Source organism: Elgaria multicarinata, chromosome 1 (assembly GCF_023053635.1).
Source record: "Elgaria multicarinata webbii isolate HBS135686 ecotype San Diego chromosome 1, rElgMul1.1.pri, whole genome shotgun sequence".
NCBI classification, from domain to species: domain Eukaryota; kingdom Metazoa; phylum Chordata; class Lepidosauria; order Squamata; family Anguidae; genus Elgaria; species Elgaria multicarinata.
The window spans coordinates 184,940,565-184,948,845 of record NC_086171.1 but is presented as its reverse complement, the minus strand read 5'-3'; the positions used below and the strand labels follow the sequence as shown (position 1 = coordinate 184,948,845).

Below are 8,281 nucleotides of genomic sequence, written 5' to 3'. Positions count from 1 at the left end.
ATTATTGCTAGGTGATGTACAAGATAAAATTCACACAAAGTCATTAATAGATTAATAGGTATGATTTATCAACTCATTACTAAATGACAGATTTAAAATGTGGATTTAAAATTGGATTTTAATCAGCACTTCCATTTGTGAAAGGATATTCAGTACCACAGTGTTGCCATCAGTGATATGCAGTGATATATTGAGCGTAATCCCATGCATGTTTAGACAGAACGTTTCACAGACCTAATACAAAGCACACTAAGGTCTTAATGTATTACTAGAAGACTGAAGCCAAATACTTGGCTGATAAGTGCGAATCAATATATGAAATTCTTCCTCATCCTCACTACTGAGGGGTATGTGTGTGTATGTATGTGTGTGTGTGTGTGTGTTCTATTACGTCCTTAAGGTTGCCAGTCAAAATGCTACAGTGACAGCAGAAAACAGAGCTTGTCAAATTCTAGATCTAGCACTTGAAAATGGATGCTCTTTTGATCCTTTATACCAAAGGTAGTTCTAAATATGTTTATGATGTATTGCTAACATCAACAGTATACCATTGGAGAAGTGGCCCTGACTTAGCAACACCTGTTACCATATTGGCAGCTAGTCAGGAGCCTGAGGCCAAAGGCAAAATAGAGACATCACATTTGCATATCAATTGGCAAATATATTACGTGCAACTGATGCTGCATTTGCATGGCCATCTTCTCCATTTTTAGCACTGAATCTCTCTACATTATATGTTTGCAAGTGTCCATATGATTGGATGATATTTAAATTCTGTAAATTATTTCTATGTAAATATAAAATGACATTCTAGACAAGAGCTCTTAAATACATACAACAGCAGTTTTTACATTTGAAGGCATTGTTCTCCTGGACACGCAAACATGAAAGTGGTACATGAAAATGATATCAAATGAATCCTAAAATGCCAGGGAACAAGGCATCTGTGGGCAGAAACATACTGATTTGGCAAATGTCCCAGAATGGAAATGGCTTTCACTGTATTTTGGTACCCTGAATAGGTGTAAGTATCAAGAGACCAAATGCAAAAGTACCATAGAAATTCAATTCTGATGTAGAACTTGAGCTACGTTTTTGTAAGCCTTTAGGATGCAATCCTATAACTGAAGAATCCACTGGTTAAGGAGCTGTAAGATCTGGAAAAGATTTACTATGCCAGTGGAATTGGCAGACATATCACTGCCATGCCAGGTGCACCAGGGGAACCCACTCCACCGGTGCAACCATTCATCCAGTGAACATACATACACAGAACAGCTGAGACCTGTGCTCCTGTCCTGCTTCCCACCCCATCCCTTCTGTTGTTCTGGGCCTTCCCACCAATATCTGGGGGTGGGGCCATGTGACGTATTTCCCCCTAAGGGCAGTGGTGCAATGGACCCAGGCATGGCAGGGTCTCTTTGAGCTTAGCCGCAATGTCACAGGTGGGGAAGGGCGGAAGACAGCGGGGTGGGGATTTCTCAGGCAGCAACAATATGTAGCTGCAATCTGTCCCTATTGTAATGCAAAGTATTTTGGAATGGCCTGGTCTTGCATGGGAAATTAAGACCCAATAGCTTTATAAAAGAGATTGAAGCTGAGGGGAGACATGATAGCACTCTTCAAATACTTGAGAGTAGGGCTGTGCACGGACTCACAATCCGCTTCGTGGCCCGACCTGAAACCTCTGGATCAGGCCCGATCCTCTTTGGGCCGGTCTGCCCATCCTCCGCTGCGCTCTGCGGAGCGAGATCCGGCTCCACCGCCATCACCACATGGATGGCGGCCGCACTGCCATCACCAGGTAAGCCAACCCCCCACCCCCTTACCTGTGTCTGTCATTGCGAGCTTCAATTGAGGCCCTGGCTTGAAGCCAGAAGAGGCCTCGGTCTTCACTTCCGGCTTCAACCGGGGCCTCAATTGAAGCCCGCGACAGACCACGATGGACGCAGGTAAGCCTCCCTCCTCCCTGCCCCCTTACCTGGCTCTGCTGCCACTGCATGGATGGCAACGCTGGCGACACCAGGTAGGCCAACCCTCCAACCCCTTACCTGTGTCAGTTGCGGGCTTCAATTGAGGCCCCGGCTTGAAGCCGGAAGAGGCCTCAGCCTTCACTTCCGGCTTCAACTGGGGCCTTAATTGAAGCCTGCGATGGACCATGATGGACACAGGTAAGTCTCCCTCCTCCCTGCCCCCTTTACTGGCTCCATTGCTACTGCAGCAGCGGCAGCACCAGATAAGTCCCCCTCCCCCCCACTTACCTGCGTCCAGAGCTCCAGATTGAGACGACCTTCTTTGCCTCAATCTGCAGCCCCCCCCCCCCCGACTCACTTCTCCTCCACCTTTTCCGGAGGTGAATCAGGCTGCCTTGCTATTGCTTCTCTGACCCAAAAAGAAGCGGAGCACAGCCCTACTTCACACAGAGGAGGGCCAGGATCTCTTCTTGATCATCCCAGAGTGCAGGACATGGAATAATGGGCTCAAGTTACAGAAAGCCAGATTCCAGCTGGACATCAGGGAAAACTTTCTGACTGTAAGAGCAGTATGACAATTGGAACCAGGGAGGTTGTGGGCTCTCCCACACTAGAGGCCTTCAGTAGGCAGCTGGACAGCTATCTGTCAGGGATGCTTTAAGGTGGATTCCTGAATTGAGAAGGAGATTGGACTTGATGGCCTTGTAGTCCTCTTCCAACTCTACTATTCTATGATTCTGTGAAAAGACTCGCTCTGGATAGGCATGAAAACTCCTAGACTTGGTTTGTTGATATGGATATTGGCCTCTCCTTGAGGGTGCAGCTATTGAGGTGTCACGATGAGCACCTGCTTCAACTTGTACTGCTACACCACTGCCTGGGGGTATTTGAACAAGAGCCAGTGGGAGCATGTGTGCATTCATGCATTTATCCTTGCAACTATCCCTTTTCAATAACTATGAGCACTGGGAAGGAGAAAACAATTCTTATGTGGATTTGACCGGTGTGTTTCTGCCTGTTTTACAAACTGCACAGGAGTCCCCTTGCATGTGGCAGCTGCTGGGTTTTATGTCTTGATTCCAAGTGGGATGGGCGGGGGGGGGGGTGAAATGCACTGCCTTGCCCATGAGGAAGATTAGGACCAGCAACTTCCAGTGTGTGTTTGAACAGATAGTGTCTTTGGCTGTACCTGCTGTTTAGTTCTTTCCATTTCTTGCAAGGTGGGGGTGTAGCAATGTGACAGACATGCCCCTGGCTCAGCCTGCATGAGTTGGCTCCCTCCGTGTCCATGTCGCATGTAGGTGCCATCACCAGCATGGTCCCTGATTGGTGGGCTTTGATTGGGTTTCCACAGTGGGTCATTTTTATGCAATTTTTGTATTTTCTCAGTGGTGAGTTTTCCCCTGCCCCTCCCAGACTGAGCACACATGATATGGCAACTACTCTACTGATGTATCTCTTATCTCAGCATAATGAAAGATGGAATACTAGTATGCTTAGGGCGCAACCCTATGGATGTTTAGACAGAGAAAGTCCTACAATTCCCAGATGAGGAATGCTGAGTTGTAGGAGCCTTTTTCTGCCTAAACATGAATAGGATTGCACCTTTAGTGATTACAACATTTTACATTTCATCTTGCAACATTTCATCTTGCTTCCTATTAACCAGTATTGCTTGAATAGCCATGTGTGGTTGTGTCATCCAGCAAAAGAGGTGATGGCAGTAAGCCTCTGTACAACAGCTGCTGGGGAACTTGGGCGTCAGGGTGCTGTTGCACTCATATACTGCTTGTAGGTTCCTGGTTGACAGCTAGCTGGTGGGCCATTGTGTGAACAGAATGCTGGATCATGGCTCTTCTTATGTTCTTAAGATGTAAAAAAGTTGGCAGTGCAAATCCATCAAGCTCACTGGGAGGGAACAGATTTCATTAATACATTTTAACTTGCTTTAATTTTTGTAAGATTATACTGCCTTTTCAATGAATATTGAAAATAAAATTACTATCCTTCAGCCTAACGTTCTTTACAGGTTTGTTACTCTATTAAGGTTACAATACTTTTAAACAACAACAACAACCTGCATATTCAGAAGCAAAACATATGTATCTGAAGGAATTGATTTCAGATTTGGATACAAAAATTATAAAGACACTGCAAGCACTTTAAGACACTGAAAAAGTGCTATGAATGAAGCCAATATTTGATGGATATACACACATCAGGATCCAATACTGATGCGATTTCGCCCCCACCCACCCCCCGTAAATACGACGGTGACCTTAAGAATCCGTCATGGGGATGCGTGTGTGATTTTTGGGCGTGCCGTGCGCTTACCTTGGTTTACGGAACAATGAGAAGGGAGCTGCTGGGGGCGGGGTTAGCGTCTTTGCATCTCTCTGACTGGCAGAGAGGAAGGAGAGAGGCTGGAAGCAGACAGGGCTAGCCCGGAATCGCATTCTAACGCCCTTAAACCTGTCGCTGGTTCCTTGCTTCGCACACCTGGGATGCACGAGAGGAGGACTTGAGCGGGCAGCTCCGCCGGATGCGTTTTCCGCAGGTGCGGTGCGAGTTCGAAACCTCCCTCCTCCCGCTGCTCTGAGATCGATTGCATCTCCTTTAGGAGCAGCTCCTCGCCGCCGGTGAGGGGGGAGCTGCCGGCTGCAGCCCGTGCAAAGGCTGTTTTGTTGCACAGATGATAGGTCCCTCATTCCCCACCCCACCCCCTTCCCTGGGAGGCTGGTTCAATTGCTCATGACGTCCCTCCCTCGCTGAGATCGCTGCCCTCCCGCTTTCCAGCTCACTCATTCCTGCCTCCTGCTGCAGCTGCCTTGCATTATATTCCCTCCCCCCCTCCGTTTTTCCCCTCCCTGACGCCGCTCTCCGAGACAGCCCGATTCATTTTTCTTGCTGCTAGAGAAGGAAGAAAGCAGTGGGGGGAAGCGGCCGCTTTTATTCCCCCCCCTTTTTTCTATCTGCATTTTTTTAATAATTAGCATTGCAAGCAGGCTGTGGCAGCCTTTGATTCTCCTCGCCAGATGAACATCGCCTTGGACACTTGGACATCTTGACTCCGGATTACTCGAGGGGAAGAAGAAGAAAAAAAGGTTAGCCACGACGACAATCGCCCCCTCCCCTCCGCCCCTTAAAACTCCCGCGATGGCATCGTTTGCCGTTGCTTGTCCTCCCACTCTGCCTGCTAGCCGGATCGGGTAGACGCCCCAGTTGTGCGGAGCCAGACGAGCAGCGAGATCACGTGGAGGTCTCTATAGAGTTCAACGCCTGCAGGCACCGGGGGGCGGTGGGTGAAGCGAGGGAGAGACATCGATTGGGAAGGCAAGGAGGAGATCCGATCCCGCGCGTGTGTTTCTCCCGATATTTACACAATCGATTTTTATCTCCCCTTCCCTCGTCGCCGTGCTGCAGCTCTCGGCAGCCACCGTGTCCAGGTGACATTATTTTATTTTACTTGTCACATGCTTGCATTCCTCTCGAGCCTCATCCCACGCCGTCTCTTCGCTTGTACAGCGCCCCCATCTTCCTCCCTTGCACTGGAGAGGGGTGTGTTCCTTTCTTTCCTCCCTACGACGAATCAGCGCCTTTTCTCTCCACCCCCCCCCGCCCCGAAACACCACCCGCCTTCATTTGCTGTTGCGTGCTAGAAACAGGGGAGGAAGAGAATCCCAGCCAGGCATTCAGGTGCAGCGCCCTGTTGATCCTCTCTACCTTTAAAACAGTAAAAAACAAAACAAACCGATTTTTTTTTTAAAGTCCCTCGGTTTCTACTTAGGACTAATGCCTCCTCTCGACTACCCCCCCTCCCCAGTACCCGATCTACATTCTTTCTTGCCTCTCAGCCTTGAGGTTTAGGAAGAAGGGCTGGAATGGCCGGGTGGCGAACTGCGTTTTGTGTTTTAAGAAAGCGAGCAGAGCAGCTGTTTGCTCCCTCCCAAGACTTCGCTCAGGAAGTCGATCAAAGGGCGAATCTTGTATGCCTGCCCCTGTGTGTGTGTGTTCCCAATTTTTATTTCCCGTGGAGGGCGGAGCTGTGCACTGGGTGTGTGTCTTTTAAATCACGATGAAAGACAGCCTGGCTAATCCTTGGAGGAACTCTGAGCAAGGAAATGTGTGTGTGTTTGTATTTGAAATCGTCTTGATTTAGGGTTTTAGCGCGTCAAGAGAACTACTATTCTAGATCCAACCGGCGGTCTGGTTCCCTTTCCGTCGAAAAAAAGAGGGGGCGGGTGGGTAGGTAGGCTTCCGCTGTAAGGTCTCCTTTCCCCCCGAAGGCCGTTGCTCTTCTTGTTTTTGTACACCTGGGCAGGTGTTCTGCTAGGCAGGGGCATCCTTGGCAAGGTCAGATGGCACTGGAAGTTCAAGTCTTTTCCCGTAGCTGAGAGACGCCGGGAATCTCAGCTCGGCTGCCACGCCCAAATCCCAGCCTCTGTGGTGACAGAAATCGGAAGCCTTGAACTCTGCATGGGCTTTAAGCTCCGTTCTGGAATTAATCATCACCTGTTGGAAACTTGCTTTCCCCCTAAGGTTATACTTAATTTGTTGGAGGCCGCTTGCTTACATTTTAAGAATAGTCATGATTTAACTTTGAGTGGTTTGTTTTATTATTATTAATATTATTAGTAATTAATAAATGTGTGCAGTTGCATTTGTAATATCATGTGACTCAAATGCCAACACTCCTCAAGGATTGCTTGTGGTTTGAAACCACTGACTTGGGTAAAGTGGCTACTCTTTAGTTTAAGGTTGTTTGTTCAGAAATAAGCCCCCATTGAGCACAATGGGGCTCGTGCTTTGTTTGCAACCATAGGCTATAATCCTAGGCATACTTATCTGTCAGTAAAGACCATTAAGTACAATGGGATTTACAGGCGAAGAAATGGGGCTGTGTGTAGGGTTTTTTTTTTTTTGTGGTTTGTTCCTACGCAACACTGGGAGAAGATCTAATCATAATTATGAGAGATTATCATTTCTTTAGAGTTACAGATTGAAACTTATTGGAGAGCAGGAGAAGTGGCAGTTTACCCACCATCCATTGAACGGATCCACTGCTGACTTTTGTACTTCAGATACTGCTCTATATAGTGGCGAGGTACAGTTTGGAGCATTGCTGTACTTAACTTGATAAATGCGTTATAACTAACATTATGCAATCATGATAAACAGCAAAGAGACTTAATTGTATATTAAAGACTAGCACATTTATTGTGGCATAAGCTTCTGTGGGCTACAGCATAGTCTTACAAAAGCTTATGCCATAATAAATGTGTTTGTCTTTAAGTATCTTTGGTTTTGCTACTACAGACTAACACAATCACCCATCTGGAAAATACATAACATGTGAACAAACCCAGAAAACACTGAGGGCTGGACTGTAGCAACTTGCCCAGAAAAAACGATTGTGGCAAGTTGCTTAGTAAATTGCAATTCATGCCTACTCCCTCTCTTTCTCCTGTTGCATTTTGTCATTTGAAACACCAGGGGCTCCATCTTGTATCTCTGAGCTCATTGAACATTTTTGCCTTGGACTTCTAGGGGATCTGTATTTATTTCTTTGACCAAATCGAGGCTGCAAGCCCCTAGGGCAAGAGCTGGACCACGCCTCTGTTGCGAATAGCACTTTGTATACAGTTGCAAATGAATGTTAACGAATAGTAGGAATTTCTCGTAAATACTTAATTCATCGCTGATGATCTGTAAAACATTCCTTAAGGATCTGTTACTGATGCAATTTCTGATGCTGAGGAATGCCTGAGAATGAATTAAAGGTACATATCAACCAAGCAATTAAGTCGCTGACATTTGCTGTCATGCCACATAACTCAAAGTGGCCCAGTGGAAAATGCCTGTGAATTTTGTACCTTGTCCTGCAGGCGAACAGGACAGTGTGCAAACTGTCTAGAACAGTGGTTTTGTTCTGGGGTGGTGTTAAGATTGGATTGTAGATGTTCTCCTAATGCCTAGTAATAGGCCTACTGATTTTCAGAAAATTAATTTGCATGAAACATACAGGGAACTAAAAATGCTATAGGTCCCAATGTATTTGTTTCTTGAATAAAATCATATGGCAAGCAGTAGAGCCTGATGATAGACATTTTCTTAATGGAGTGATTAGGTAGTTGATTAGCATTAGGTAGTTGATTGGCATGAGTAGCAGATATTGAACATTTTCCTTCTAACATTATTGCTACAATGAATGAATTCTGGTTTCCACTGTGACATTATTTAAGGCTGGCATTTCACATATTTTCCCTTGTCTTATAAATTTGTATTCTGCAAAGGTAAAAGTTTAAAGT

General features: G+C 46.4%; 1 protein-coding gene across 2 annotated transcripts in view; it reads left to right on the top strand.

Moving 5' to 3' along the window:
* The first annotated feature begins 4,573 nt into the window (after positions 1-4,573).
* The window catches only part of EPB41L1 (erythrocyte membrane protein band 4.1 like 1), a 209,528-nt gene continuing 205,820 nt past the window's right edge, over positions 4,574-8,281 (top strand). Inside the window, exon 1 of one of the 2 annotated variants that reach the window (XM_063145358.1) lies at positions 4,574-5,077. The gene's annotated coding sequence lies outside the window, so the exon portion shown is untranslated. The remainder of the gene's footprint in view (positions 5,078-8,281) is intronic. The other variant, XM_063145366.1, reaches the window with a different exon arrangement.